Source organism: Lepisma saccharinum, chromosome 3, assembly GCF_977018435.1.
Source record: "Lepisma saccharinum chromosome 3, izLepSacc3.1, whole genome shotgun sequence".
In the NCBI taxonomy this organism is placed as follows: Eukaryota; Metazoa; Arthropoda; class Insecta; order Zygentoma; family Lepismatidae; genus Lepisma; species Lepisma saccharinum.
Window position 1 is genome coordinate 85,464,533 of NC_139231.1, and position 15,916 is coordinate 85,480,448.

General features: G+C 40.3%; 1 protein-coding gene across 3 annotated transcripts in view; it reads right to left on the bottom strand.

Annotated features, from left to right (window-relative positions):
- Positions 1-15,916, bottom strand: part of LOC145985206 (transforming protein p54/c-ets-1-like) — a 266,876-nt gene that overhangs the window by 161,215 nt on the left and 89,745 nt on the right. The gene's annotated exons all lie outside the window — the stretch shown is intronic.

Consider the following 15,916-nt stretch of genomic DNA (forward strand, 5'->3'; position numbering starts at 1 on the left):
TATATAATAATACTTATAATAATAATAATTATTATTATAATTATTATTATATTCATGTATGGTGTTTTGTGTTTGTCTTTTATTTAGAGTGGACGTTTATTGCCTAAATTTACTTCTTGATTACGAGTTTATCTCCACATGATTCGTTTTAATAAAGACATTAATTCTTTTTTATTGATAAGTTGCGTTGTCTCTAGTGGCCTATTTCAGTATTGGAAGACATTCATAATTTTATAATTCATCGTCTTTCTTGAGATGAAACTACTGATATAAATATTTAAGTTATAAGATAATAATATAATAGACGAAAAAATGCTTCGAAGAGTTTAATTTTCTTGGAAAATAAACGTTACGTTGGAAGAAATTAGTCTTCTTAAGTATTAGAAACAATGTGAGGCACTTAGTGAAGTGAAATTCTCCTGCAGGAGAATTCTGCTCTATGTGCTATGGAGAACACATTGCCCAACTTTGGTACGTCCAGGACTTGACATTTCTTCTCAATGGCAAGAACAGCCAAATGAGGCAGTCTGCATCCAGCATCCTGTTTCGAGCAAGCCTTTTCAAAGATTTTAAGGACAACCATCTTCGTAACGCTGAAGAGTTTTGGGCAAAATTTGTGTTTCACCTTTCAGGGAAATGTTATCACATGATAAACAATCAGACAAAGGTTTCAGTTATCTCACAATTCAAGAAATATTCTGACCCTGGCATTACTTACTCATACTCTACCATTCCAACGTATGTCTGTGCTACACAATTACAGGCACCTATGGAGTTTGTGGGAAGAAGTTCTTCGATTTTGATATGTACGAGAAAGAGCGAACCTGCATCTAATGATTGAAGAGTGGCAAATCATAATAAGCGTTCTTTTACCTGCCCGCGATATGTTTTGAATCGAATTTTAAGTGTAATTTGCATTTTAAGGTTCACATTCAATACATTTCCAAATAATATCCCCTCGTTAACTTTAAGAGTATCGAAGAAATTCCCTTTGTTAAGGTTTCCTAAGATTCATCATCTCGAAATTAAAATCCCTGAATAGTAAGAAACCGCGATGAATCCACAACTGACATGTAGTGTCGGTTTTTCTTCGATCACCTTTGGTCCTGGGTTCGATACCCAGTGGAGGCACTTTAAACTATAAGTCCAGTCCCGATTAGCCATACTGTGCATAAAGTGGACTTAGCCTAAAACATCAAATCAACCAACCAACCAAATCTTGAATCAACTTTGAATGTCTTTTACTAATTAGCGTTGTCACTTAGGACCACGATTAGAATAATTTGCCCGTACTACAGATGATGTCTTGCGGTCCTCAAAATATTCTTGATGTTTTAAAACCGTCCACATTCAAAATTTTTTCCCAGTTTTTAAGACTGGTTAAAACTTAGGTTAATCTCGGCTATTACAGGACATAAATGAATGAGAAATCACCTATGCCCAGGTCGGCGCTCGAAACTTGAACGAAAGGCACATACACATAGCTATATATATACTAAACAAATTAATATTTGTTAATCAAGTTGGTATTATAAGCAGGAAAGTGATGTCATGCAGAATACACCACTTTGAAAAGGTGAAAATTGTCATACTCTTATAAATGAACTCTTATTATTCGATATTTAATTAACTTCAGTTGGGGGCCCCCAGGGGGGGGGGGCGAAGTGTCTGACATGGGGCGTCCCTCTGCCCCCCTCTGGCGTCGTCACTGCTTCCAACCCTCTAATCACTTCGCTGCTGATAGCCTCACCTTGGAAATGGAAGCTTCTGTGTCGGCGAATAATACAAAGAACTTGTGTTCACTGTCCCTCTTTCATTCAAAGTCATTCAAAGTCTGCCGTTTTCCTTTTGTTTTTATTGCAAAACTTCGTCAGCAAGCAAACCAAATTACAGAATTTTTATTGCCCCTCCCTTGAATCAACCTTCATTCCTACTTCAGGCCTGGATTTATGGCACTTACTGCAGGTCAACCTCGCCCCTATGTTTGGTGTTTGCCCCCTGAAGCAACGGTGTCCATTGTTCAAAGCGAAACCTCTGTCAGTGGGGAACGGCGAAAAATAGTCTCGGAATACACCCTGGCCATAAACAGGTTCCCGCCACCCTGACATTGCTGTCAGCTTCCCTCTGAAATTTGGTAAAACTACTTTGTGAAATTTGTTTTGAAGGCTAAATTCATAGAATAAAAATAACAGCTACAACATTCCTTCATCTGATTTACAGAAAGGCTAATCGGGACTGGACCCACAGTTTAAAGTGGGATTCAAATCACTATGTGCCTTCACCTGGTATCAAACCCGGGACCCCTTGATTACAAGGCGACGACGCTAGCACTGTACCATCGGGGAGTCCCCTCGTAGAACGTTTCCTTCTACGACGATTATACAGAACTTTGTGCTCTTCTTCATTTGAATTCTATTCTATATCAACCTTGGTATTTCGTTATTACAATCCAAGGAATAGTATTCTCCTTAAATAAGAAATAAATAAATTTAAAAAAAGCATTGGAAATAATCTTCAGACGGACGTAAAGAAATCGAATCCAATCACCTGTAGATTGCCTGAGGGAAACAACAAGAATTTTCTGAACAAAGACATTTCCGAAATTTCCATAACATTCTAATAATTTCGCAACCCGTGCAAATAATCATGTGGTAAAATCTTGTCATGGTTCCCTGTAAACACTAAAATCACCAAATTAGTTATTTTCATATTTCCCGTATTTTCTCCTCCTCTTTAGCTCTCAGCTGTTCGGAGTGGGATAATGCAAGATTATTTGTCCCTAATTATCTCCTTCTCTTAGTCTTGCTAATATCTTGAACTTCTTAATAACTTTCCCAACAACTCGTTATCAATTTGTACTGCCATGTTCCCTACAATGTTTTTCCTACATGCTAATAACATTCACTTCTGTACACCCTTTGATGTAAAAATTAAATAATAATAATAATAAACCCTATCCGTCGGTCCGTTTATCTTTCCAACCTATAGAGCTGAGACTATTTTTACAAGATAAATCTCGGACTCAGACACTGCGCGATGTTTTGGCCTCTCCTTCCACCTTCTCTACCTGCCCTTTTACTTGATGTTATTCAGAATTGTATTAGTATCTGGAGTACTATCGTAACAAAGTTATTAACCTGGAATAAATTGGAAAAAAATGGGGAGTAAAGCTGTGTTTCGAAAGAGTATTGAAAATAAGTTTAGGTATTCAATTCATTCATTACTCTCTCTAAAATAGTCTTATTTTGACTTAATACACGCTTATGAACGTTTCTAATTGAAATACTTTATTCCAAGCAAACAAGTATTTGCAACTGATTAGATATTTTGCTTTTATTTTTTTTCGAGACGAGACGAGACTTTTCAAAAGCCGTCCCGTCCCGTCTCGTGTCTCGTCTCGAAAACGAGACGAGAAAGGCATTCCGTCTCGTCCCGTCTCGAATTTCAAAAGGCTTGTCCCGTCCCGTGAGCAACACTAGCTACGAATGAGTAGCGTAACCCGGTATGGAAACCTACAACGACTGGGGGTTCGTCGTGCTGACCAGCTGACCACACGTCACCCTGTATCTGTGAGTGAGGCCGGTAGTCGGTACGTAGGCCCTGCCCTCACGGGTTGTTGCGCCACGGGTTATTATAAAAATATATTGAAAATTAGTGTTCATTGCAATAGGATTTTTATATTTATTTTATATTTTGTCTCTTTAACAAACTATTTAGAGGATACAATGTAGAAACGCCACGATAAAATTTCAGATGCTCTTTAAACTGCTTTCGAGTTTGAGTTGGTGTTTAAGTCCACTTTATGCACAGTAAGGCTAATCGGGAATGGGCCTACGGTTTAAAGTGGGATCCGAACCACTATGTGCCTCCACCGGGTATCGAACCCGGGACCCCTTGATTACGAGACGGCGACGCTACCACTGCGCCATGGGGGAGACCGTAAACTGCTCTCGTATCATGTATTGGACATTTATTGTTGATTTCAAAAGCAAACCACACGAGTATTCATCAGAATGGTCTACGAAATAAGTTACAAGCAAGGTTCGGGATGTGACAGCGACAGGTATGTAAATAAAGAACAACACTTCTTACAATTTGTTTGGCCTACATATCTTGAGTGTTAGATACATGGAATTGCGAATTTATCTCGTGAGCCCTGCGATTTCAATTTTCAGGCTAATTTCGTGCTGAAAGAAACAACGGAAGCTCATTGTGACGTCACTCTTCCTTGCCGTTCCACAGGCCGACCGCCCATTGATCCTCGAAGCTTTTCTCATCTGGGGCCCCCGTGAAAGTGAAAATCTCCCTTGTGTTGCGGGTGTAGTGGAGGAAATAACACGCAGGCCGTGACTAATCCGTCCCTTGCGACGGCTGCGGGAATGAATGGGGCAAGGCTCATTCATCGGGCGCACTCGACCGCTGCGGCCCTAGCGGCAGGAGCGGGAACTATGTCGAAAGGCGCGCAACCAGCACTTCTAGTTAGTGTTGCCAGGACCGCGATTATTATCGCTCTAACAGCGAGTACTTTGCCTCCAGTTTGTTTCTGAAGTGTTCTTGGAACATAAAAAGGTAGTAGAGCTAAATTCTACGCGTTACACTGTGCCGTGGAGGCACATACCGGTTATGGAAGTAGAGTGCAGCCAACGGCAAATATAACAGTAGGTGGCAAATTATCCACCACATGTTCATTCATTCTGTTTTCCGCAATGTGGGGTTCAAGAAATGAAACAAAAAAAACAGGAATAAGCAGATGGCAACCTTTGCTCTGGCACAAGTACAATCCCATTCCCTAAAAATACTAGAACGAAGAAAAAGAACGGGAATAATGGGTTACCATTTGTCTACAGCTATCTCGGCAAGCGCCACAGTCGTTTTATGCACGGACTTTGCACAATGGAGGTGATCTAATGGAAGGCAAGGTGAGGACGAGTGAAGAACATACTCCTCCCGACTTAAAAGAAAAATAAAGTAGACGGTGACTGTGTTTCCGCCTGCGAGCACCTATACAAACTAATGGACTGAATGCAGATATACAACTTTGGCAACCGACAATTCAGTACTGTCGATGTGTTGCATAACAGTTAGGATAATCATAATCAACAAACACTACTTTGGTTATTTTAGTTCGTTTTTTTAATGACAATTGTGAAATAGGAGAGGAAATGCTGGATTCGATCTCAACGTTCGTTACACAGTGGAGGTCGGAGAACGATCTCGTACATAGCCTGCTTCGAAAGACAACAATGTAGAACCTGCTGCAGCATTGGTCACATTGATTTAAAACGACACACAAGCACATTTTGTTCCAAAATTAAAGCATAATACAATCACTTTTAGGTCGAGCTATTACCCACGACTCTTATTAGAGGGTTGTCACAATTTTAACCCCTACTACTTGTCTTTTCAATTTGCCAATATGAATTTATTAATTAATCTAAAGATAACGCCATTCGATTTGCATGTAAATATTTATTTACCTTTCATACTTTAGGTGGTTGACAATATCACAATGAAAGGGTATCGACATAACATGAACATAACCACACCAGTACGCGACGTGCGTGGAAACAACCGTAGCGGCAAGCTACAAGTGTGGAAATAACCGTAGCGTAAGAGACGTGCGTGTAAATCACCGTAGTTGGGAGTGAAGTGCGTGGAAATAGCCCGTAGTGCTAAGAATGCGTGTGAAAATAATCGCAATGGCAAACGACGAGCGTGGAAATAACCGCCATGATATGTAAAACATATGGGAAAAAAAGGGGGGATGTAAAGGTTTAGAAATAAAAATGGTGGGAATGTGGAAATGACACAGTGGTATATGACGATGTGCTACACTGTAGCAACAGGAGTGATAGATATGTGACGACTTGCTCTGCATTAGCCGTGAATAGTTTTGAAACTGGAAGGCGATTACGAGAGGAGAGGGAAGAAGGAACGAACTCATTTAGCATGTAATTATCTCCTAAGTTCTTTCGCACGTGTGGAGAAAAAGAAAAAGAAAGTATTCTTTTAGAGTTTCTCTTATTATTATTCTTGATGACATAAAAGTACGATTCTCCCATCAGTGTTGAGCGAGTGACAAAAATTATGAGAGGAGCAACTTGGAGGTGATTTAACCAGTATAATCTTATATTTCGAGCTCTCAGAAACCGTGCGGGAAGACATCGGGAGGGGGAGGGGAAAAAGAAAAAAAATACAATACAATTTATCCCCTATAGCAATAAGGTTTCGCAAAGGTTATCCGTTGTCTCTTTTAGTTAATTATATAATTATGTTGACTTGTAGCAACCCACGTGCATTGTCGTACAAAGAAAGATACCCCTAGACAAATCTGAGCCGAGTACGAAGTGCACCGAACCTCGAGTGCGGAGGCAAAGTGTGTGTGGGGGGGGGGGGGGGGGCAGGCTGGTAACAGAATATATCTTAAAACATTTACTAAAATCTTCGAGAGGATTTCTTGTAATTGTTCTGCAATGCTTTCCAGTGCGCTTCAAGTTATCCAAAAACTCCAGGTGAGAAATTCTTCATCACGCAGAATTACAGATAGGCTAATCAGGACTGAGCTTACAGTTTAGTGGTATCCGTCCCATAAGCCACTATACATAAGGGTGGCCCTACAAGAAAAGTTCACGAATTAATGTTTGGAAAGGAGTTGGAATAAAGCAGACAAGTGGACAGCAAAGGTTCCATGTGAACGGTGCAAATTTCGCCTTCAATCGGCCAAGCCAGACAGTTTCTTTTATTGAACTTGCGTTGTAACAGCGCAGGGAAAAGAAAGGGCTATAGATCACACCAATTTCTTTGGTTCCCAGTCGTGCGAACCAAATGCATTGTTGTGGCGTTTCCTCGGAAGGTGGGTGTGTCTGCGCGGTGTCTGGTCGCAGAAGTCTCCATCTGTTTTTGTTGGAAACTCGGGGGTAGACACGGAGAGAAGTTGGTCAGCGGAGCTAAACAAGTTGGAGCTGCGTTTTCGGTCCGTAAACACGATATCACCAGGCGGGAACAGGCCGACTGACCGGGACGAAAAACCAAATGTCAAGAGTTTCCAGTCGGGTCACTTTATAAGGGCTAATCGAAGAATAGGAACTAAAGTTTGGAGTGGGGTGCGAGCCCCGAAATGTGTCGCCCAAAGGAATTTTAACCGGGCCTCCTTGGTTGCAAGATATCCCAGTGCAGCAGACACACTGTGCTACCCTTGTTGTAACATTACAGTGTTCCTTATAGGTATTTATAGCAGTATCGTATCTGGTGGTACGGGGTTCGACTCAGATTTTGAGTATTTGATTTGTTTCTTCTACTTCGCTTTTCTGCAACTTGTGGCTATTTGCAAAAATGATGATGAGTGATGATGTCATAAATTGAATCAGCAGTTTGAAGAAGGGAACAAGCGCCAAAAAATCGAAATTCGTTTTTTTGCTCCAAACGTGTCTTAACATATACCCGCATCTAGGACGTTAGGAAAAGGGAACGAAAACCACACGCTTGATGGTGTAATTGCCCTTGAAAATATTCGTACGTTTGAAGAAGGGAATGAATCCAGGTTTTGTTCCCTTCTTCAAACTGATTCATCCGTTTCCCACTAGTGGCGCTAAGATCGCACTTGTTAATAGCTGTTACAAGTTGCGATGGTATGCAAGACCTTGTTGAACCTTGTGTATATTATTGTACATTTCTGTTGTGTTTACCAAGGTTAACCTGCAATTAGTATCTCCGTTACAATCTGCGATGGTGTAAACGAGTAATCTAAATGATTGTGAAGTGTTTGCAACTTATTGGAATGTGTGCTAGTTCATCGGACAGCGATGTTGTTCTTACGCTTAAAAAGAAGAGGAAAGGTGCTCGGCACCCAGAAACGTATAGTTATGTAGTGCAGAAAAACAAAATACTTCGATGTGAAGAGTATGTAAGTATTAGAACTGGAAAGACAGTGCCTGCAAAGTCAAATAGAGATGGGGATTGCTCTTATAAGAAGAAATGTAGTAAGAAATTCAGTGTAAATGACAAGGAACACTGTTTGGATACTTTGCAAGGGTTTCAAACGAAAAATGAGCAAGACACATTTTTAATGGGAGTCATTGACCGTAAATCACCGGCACGTAGGCGTTCGAAAAGTGCAGTTCCACTTAAACGTGATAGCATTTTTGTTTACCACGTAATGAAAGGCACTGAACGTGTACCTGTGTGTAAAAAGGCATTTTCAATTTTGTACGGTATCACAAATAAAGCACTGTTTAGGTTAACTTCATTGATTACGTCAGGTAAACTGGCCGTTGATAATAGAGGGAAGCCGCAGTTCTACAAAAAAACAGCAAAGTCCCTTGACAAGACCACATCATTTATGATCTCTAAATACAGGCAAGTGGAATACTCCTTACCAAGAGGTTATTTGACCACATCTGATTATATCGATGGCCTAGTGAAACACACTTTCCTGCTGCAAAAGCCAAACTCAGCAGTAGACCAGATTCCAACTAATCTAGCGTATGATGGACACATCCCCATTAATCACAAGAAGGTACAGGATGTAGCCAAGATAGTCACGTACATTCCCGATGAATACAAACCATTTTATGAAGAGGTGTTGACAAGGCCAACGACTGCGACAATGGAGGATGATGGTCTGAGTGAAGGGGAGCAATAGTTTTCTGTGTACGTTTGGACACTGTATTCAATAGTTCAAGATTCATCAATGTTGAAATCACAACATAATGTATGCTACTTAATATTTCTATGATATTTTGTGACAAATAAATATTTGGATTTTTTTCAATGCAGCATTTATATGCATAATACGTAATGTGCATCTCATCAGTTTGAAGAAGGGAACGAATCCTTACTTTTATAATCCTCGTATTCCTTTTTATTAAAGTCCAATACCAAAAATACTACGCACTAGGATAGTAGGTATATGTAACGGATTTCTTATACGATTTTGATTCAGCCATAATGAACAGTAACGACAATAGGCAGTTTTTTTTAATTTCCCAACAATCAGCTTTTTGGATTTGTTCCCTTCTTCAAACTGCTGATTCAATTGATGAAGGGACATTCACAAAGAACATTCATACCCAGGCCGGGATTCGAACCAGGGACCCCTGAGATGTTGAGCGTTGTCTCAGCATCTATTCCTATGAAAGATGTTCCTTAACTCCATCAAGAACAATTATTCTTGTAAAGCAGTGATAATGGTTAAAGCGTAGTGAAAGGAAAATGGAGGAAGAGGGCAAACAGAAGATGACACAAAAAATTAATTACTGTAGTATTATAAATTGTGTACAGCTGCAAAGGCCCATGCTGGAAAAACTCTTATTGTGTTATGTCGGTTTTCTACTTCTCTAGGTTAATCGCGACGCTGAGGATTTGTGATGAAATAAGAATGAGACACTCATATCTATGTATTGCCTAAGATTCGAACCTAGAACCCTTGTCATCGCACTAATCAGTCGGCCACATACGCTGGCTGTTGAACAAGAAAATGGGAAGCTATTTCATTATGGAGGTCTGGTTGAGAAAAGCTAGACATAAGCAGTGACTTCCTTCCGTCTAGTCTGCGACCTTTTGTTCAAATTTCTGGGATACAGCCCCGATGATTAAACAATATAGGAACAATAATTTTCCGAATGCCAATAACAATGGTCCTTTATTGGTCAGTGGTGGGGATCGATCTACGACAGACCTGTCATTTTACTATAAATCCGGTGAACTACTCAACAAGGTCTCGCCAAAGAAAGAAAGAAAAGTTCACCTGAAGACGAGAGAAGAAGTGCTCTACCGAAACGTAATGTTATAATAGTTGTAAATAATAGTGTCACCAGACAATGGATAATGTCCAATTAACATAATGGTGCAAATACAAACCAAAACAAAAATGTTCGGTCTTTTAAGTTAGTCTATGCAAAACGGAAAGCCATCCATGTGCACTGACCATGCCACGAAGCATATAGATGGCGTGGAAGTGACGTTAGCAGCACCACGTTCCGACTTCCTACAGCCACCAAGTACCCACTGAATAGATGCTGGGTGAGACCCAGAGCCGCTCTATGCACACATTGTAGGGTAAATATCCCACCTGACATCATCCACCCCCGGAAATCGAACCCAGGTCTTGATTGAATGATTTGGTTTATTTTACTTCGCGGTTTGTGCTTCTTGGCTAATATGCGAAGATGGGGATGAGTGATGAAATGATGAAATTGATGAATGGACATTCACATACAACCAAGCCCGAGCGGGATTCGAATCCGGGACCCTTGGCGTCGCAGCGCGATGTGCTAACCACTCGGCCACAGGGTCCGGCAACAAAGGTCTAGATAAATCTATACGTTAGATAGTAAGATTGAAATTCGCTAATGGTAGCTCTTAAGTAATGCAGCACCTCAAAAAAAAAAAAAAAAAAAAAAAAAAAAAAAAAAAAAAAAAAAAAAAAAAAAAAAGCTCCTTGAGGGGGAAAAAAACTGTAGGGAGTTCCTCCCGGAGAACGGTTGATCGCACAAATGTTCCTCCCCCCCAACCTTGCAGAACAGAAGAGGAGGGAGGGGAATCGGGAACAATTCCTTCGCGGAGACCATTGTTTGCAGGAATTTCCTCCTCGACATGGTTTTTGGCACGTTCTCCGCCCCGCCCAATTCGCGAGAAAAAGAGAGAGGCCAAGAGGCCATCGGGAGTCGCAGGTGCTGACGGAATCCACCTTTGATCCCGGGAGTCACCTGTCCCTCCACAATAACCCACTTTAATTTTTAAGTCTTGGCTGGACTTTTAACCTGTTTCAGCGAATACTCTCTACAATATCTGTTGCTTCGACTATCCAAGTTAATGTTCTAATTTCTGGGGTAGGGGAAAAAATTTAAGAGAGTCTTCGTGTCGTTTGCACTGACTGTTGTCGTGACACATGTAATAGAACAAAACGAGACTCTTCAAATGCCTGTCTCGTTCTCGTCTTGAGTCATTAAATAATGGGTACAGAAATGAAAAAAAAAAAAGAAAAAACAATCTAAACATAAACATTTATATCCTGTCTATACACAAGTAGTTAGCCTCCACCTTGGCATACCTCTTAGGACATATAAAAAAATCTCAAAGACGTGTAAAAGCAAACATCCTTCTTGGGATCTGAGATATTTGTTTGACCGATATTGACAATACCTTTGTTGTATTTCTCCTCATGTGGAAGATTCAAGAAACTCTGTGTTGATTATTAAGGTAAGACTATTGTAAATAAGATCGACAAATGTGTTTTGAATCTCCCGTATTTCTTGTGGGAAATAAAAACACTCCATCTCCAATTTAACATTTTCACTAATCCTAACACTATCATGGTTGTGATTTTTTTAAACTTGATTTGGTTTATTTTACTTCGCTTTTCTGCCACTCTTGGCTAATCGCGATGAAGGGACACTCAAACAGCCATGCCCAGGCCGGGATTCGAACCCGGAACCTCTGGCGTCGTAGCGCGCTGTGCTAACCACTCTGCCGCGGAGGCCGGCTGAACACTATCTTGGCACTTCTTTGGTACGACATTTTATTCTTCAACCTTTCTTCTTTCTGTTTATGTGTTTTGTGCAATTACTATATTAAATAACATGCTTCTAGAGTATTTGAAGTAAAATTTCCATACAAAATTCTAGCTTCTGTCCGTAGATCTGTCGTGTAGATCTATCTCCCTCTTGTTCAACTCTTCGTGCTTCGTGAAGAAAACTGTACCCTTCGTCTTTAATCCACTACTTTCTTGTTACCTGTCATCGTCACGATTAACTAATACAAGTAGATAGGCGGCGATTAAATAATCGAAACACAGCAAAGAAATTTCACACTAAGTTGCTCTGATCTCTACAGCATGAATTATAGCAATTCATTAGTTACACGTATAAGTTTCTTTGACACTCCTAGATATGGAGGCAGAAACTTGAACATCCAAACAGCATTTTTCCAGCTCCAGAGCGCAAACGTACAAGAATAATCCCTTGGCATCCGCCCAGAGGACAATGCAAAAATGAAACTTAATGTTGTGGAGAATCACTCCGTTCGTAGCGAGACGAGTTCCAACTAGACACTCCCGTTGCAGGTTGAGGTTTGGCTAGTTTTTTGGGGGGCAGGTGATAAGAGCAGATAAGCATCACGTAATTGCATCATGGGAGCTCTCTCGCTGTAATTGCTCTGCACTTGCATGACGTCAATGGCCGCGTGACCTTCAGATCATCAGAGTTGGCAGGCGCAGGGGAGTTTCTCTGCCTCAAGGTCTTTGTCGGAAACTGGTAAACTAAGACGTAGTAAATGGGGAAAGGGAGAATGAGAGAACGCCTCGCAGAGAAAGAAGGGAGAGGGAGACATAGAGGAAGCGTCAGAAATAAAAACAGAAATGAGAAAGGACAGCAAAGAGAAGTGAGAAAAGGGGGGAGGGAAGAAGACAAAACAGGAGGGAAATGAAGACAGAAGTGAGAAAAGAGAGGCGAGTAGTGAGAAAAGTTAAAAGTAAATAAGGAAGGCTAAGAAAATATCACTCCTATGTGACGCTCGCGTTCGTCGTTGTCTACTACTCTACTGTTTCTCTACTCTGCATGGATAAATGTGTGGTCTAGGACAAATTATAATATTCACAATAAAGAGACGTTTGATAGTTCAATCGCTATGTGAGGTTCTGCTTAGTCAAGGATAATACAACTAATTTTCCAAAAACGCCCCAGCTTTTCATCTTATATTGTTACCTATTATATTTCACAATGCACACACACACATAGCCTTAGGTCCTGGGAGGCAAGTTCCTCGCCAGACGAGGTGGATGCTCGCCCAACGCAGCAAGAAGTGAAACCTGACGCCTCGGGCCAATTCCCACGTCTCCACATAATTCGAGAGCTACCAGTTAAAAACTATCAGATCAACTTGTACAGGGACTTTTGTTTCTCGCTTCCCCACATTGTGCTCTCGAGGCTTTGTGTGCCAGAGAGTAATCGTTGCAGCGACGGTGCATACAAATGCCGTCTTGTTAGAGCAGGTGACACACACTGCAACAACCGGATGTGGCTGATGATATAACTGGCTTGATCGTGGGAAAGTATATAAATTAAGATGTAATTTAATGAGCCTTTCTTCTGAATGAGAGAGCAAGATTAGGGGAGAGACATAGAGAGAGGTGATACATGATGGCGAGAAAGAGGGGGAGAGATTAAAGTGAGAGGGAGAGATTAAGGCGGGAGAGAGATTACAAAGAGAGAGATAGAGATTAAGGTGAGAAAGTGGGAGAGAGAATAAGATTAGAAAGAAGGAAAGAGATTAGGGTGAGAAAGAGGGAGAGAGGCTAAGGTTAGGAAGAGGGAGAGAGGCTAAGGTTAGGAAGAGAGAGAGAGGCTAAGGTTAGGAAGAGAGAGAGAGGCTAAGGTTAGGAAGAGGGAGAGAGGCTAAGGTTAGGAAGAGAGAGAGAGAGAGGCTAAGGTTAGGAAGAGAGAGAGAGGCTAAGGTTAGGAAGAGGGAGAGAGAGAGCGAGAGGTTTTTGGTGAGAACGAGGGAGGGAGAGTTTATGGTGAGAAAAAGATAGAGCGAGGGAGATTAGTGTGAGGAAGAGAAGAGAGACCAAGGCGAGGAAAGGAAGAGAGAAGAGAAGGGAGAAAGAAATTAAGACGAGGAAAGGAGGAGAGAAATGGTGAAAAAATTAAAACACATGTACAGAGTCAGCGAATTAATAAGGTATAATAATGACACTTATTTCTCAGGCTTGCTATGCTGAATCACAGGAAAAATAGTCAAGCAAGTCCGATCAATACTTCTGTGCACATGAAAAACTTAGGATAGATTTTGCATGTCTAGCACAAAATTACGACGCCGAAGTTGTACAGGATGATCGAAACATAAGTACAAAACAATTCCAAAGAGAATTATCTCAAAGTTGGGTCCTACAGCAGATTCCAGGGTGTATTACGAAGTAACATGTCACCCCTTTACATCCCAACATGAATATTTTCTGTTCATAATGGTTATTATGGTTATTAAAAAAAAAAATCACGAATGAAACATTTCGGTTTTGTGATAAAATAAGCATCAGCACCTGTTTGGCGTCGGAGGCGCGAGATTACAAATCTGCAGAGGAAAGATAGGAACAATGAGATGGAGAATTGAGACGCCACCTGAAAGGATCCAGCAGGGATGATGGCGCTGGGAAAAGAAGCAGGTTTTTCTCGTCCAATGGAGCGGGGAGCAGGCGAGGGAGATGGGGGGAGAGACAGAGGGAGCCCCTAGGCGCCAAATTTTATGAATGAAATCTCAGGCCGCTATATTTGGTCGCCTTACTCCAGGACCGGTTCCCCTTTGCTCGGTGCACGGCTTCCTCCAAGGATGTTGCGCAACCTCTCCCCCCTTTCCCTCGACCGAATGGGCGGCGTTGCCAAATCTTGGAGTAATCATAAAAAAAAGAGCTTAGAGTCGAGTTGCACTCGCGACCAGGGTTGCCAGCTCGGCTATTCTGGAACCAAACCTGGACGCTTGCCCAGCTCGGGTAAAATTTAACGATGACTCTGGATTAGATAAACCGGAAGAAACTGAACACAAATTTAAGAACAGAAAATAGATATATTTGTACATCAACACTACCATTCATATTCTGACATTTTTAGTCAAATTGCAATATCCTCAAAGAACTAAAGATAAAAATATGTTTTGTTACGTTTAACAAGTCATATATAGGCCAAGCACAGGCAAATTAAAATATATATATATATTCTTACGTAAGACGTAAATATTGAAGTGGAAAGTGGTTCGGAATTTTCGAACCTTACGACACACAAAAATAAAAAGCTTGCATGGGAAATGCAGATAAATCTCAAAATTTTCAAAACTGGATAATTTTAAATTGGGTTGTGGGTACGTGCATTATTTTTTATTTTAAGTTTTATTTTACTTTATTTACGTCGCTATTCTTCACATTTGGCTTAATCGCAGCGATGAGGATGAATTACGATAAGAAGGAACTGATAAAGGGTGATCGCAAAAAAAAAAAAAAAAAAAAAAAAAAAAAAAAAAAAAAAAAACCAATCAAAATGCTCGGCCACCGAGGTGGTTGGAGTGTACTCGTTTAAAGATGACTACTTTATACAAGTACATAACTTTATTACATTTTTTATTTAGTATTATTGAAACTAAAGTCAAATTCTTGATTCTCTTACTTTCGACGCCATCTATGCAATGTAAAGGTGTTTTATTAACTTTCTTTAGGATGGGTCTCTTTCACAGGAATGCAATTTGCTCGGCAAATTGTCCATGACTATTTTCATTAGTTTCTATCCTGCACCCTACGTGTTTTTAGAAACTTATTTTGGCAGAAGTTGGCAGGTTGTTTGTCGTTTTGTTTCAATTCTTGAAGCTCTCATTGAGTAAAACAAAATAGAATAAACATGGCGATGAGCAATTTGATTGTTAATACTTATGCATGGCACTGTACAATAAAAGCTTCCTTTCTTAAAATTATAAACATAGGAATTAAAATGTATATCCTGTAGAAATGCTTTACATTCCAAACTTCTAGTTACGGCCTTCTACCGTAATATTTGTTAGGGTTGTCCACGGAAGCTAAAAGTGTATTAAGTTCACTAACCTAATGTAACATTCAACAGAACACATCTCTCAAATGTTTGAAAAAATTAACAACGAATATATATATACATACACAACGTGGATGGTTTATCAGCTTCTCAACAATTCGGTCGAATTTATTTTGATTTACCAAATAATTTACTCGAAAATTACGTCAATGCTGTCATACAATTCGGTTTATGGTTATGCAAAAAGCACAACATATATATATATATTTGTTTATTAAAATAAAAGCGGTACAACAACGCCAATTGGCAAAAGTATAAATATTTTAAAGACCATGCTTCTTCTTACTTTGCGCCACACTTTTTTTTTAGTGTGTTTTTACTTGGGTGTATAG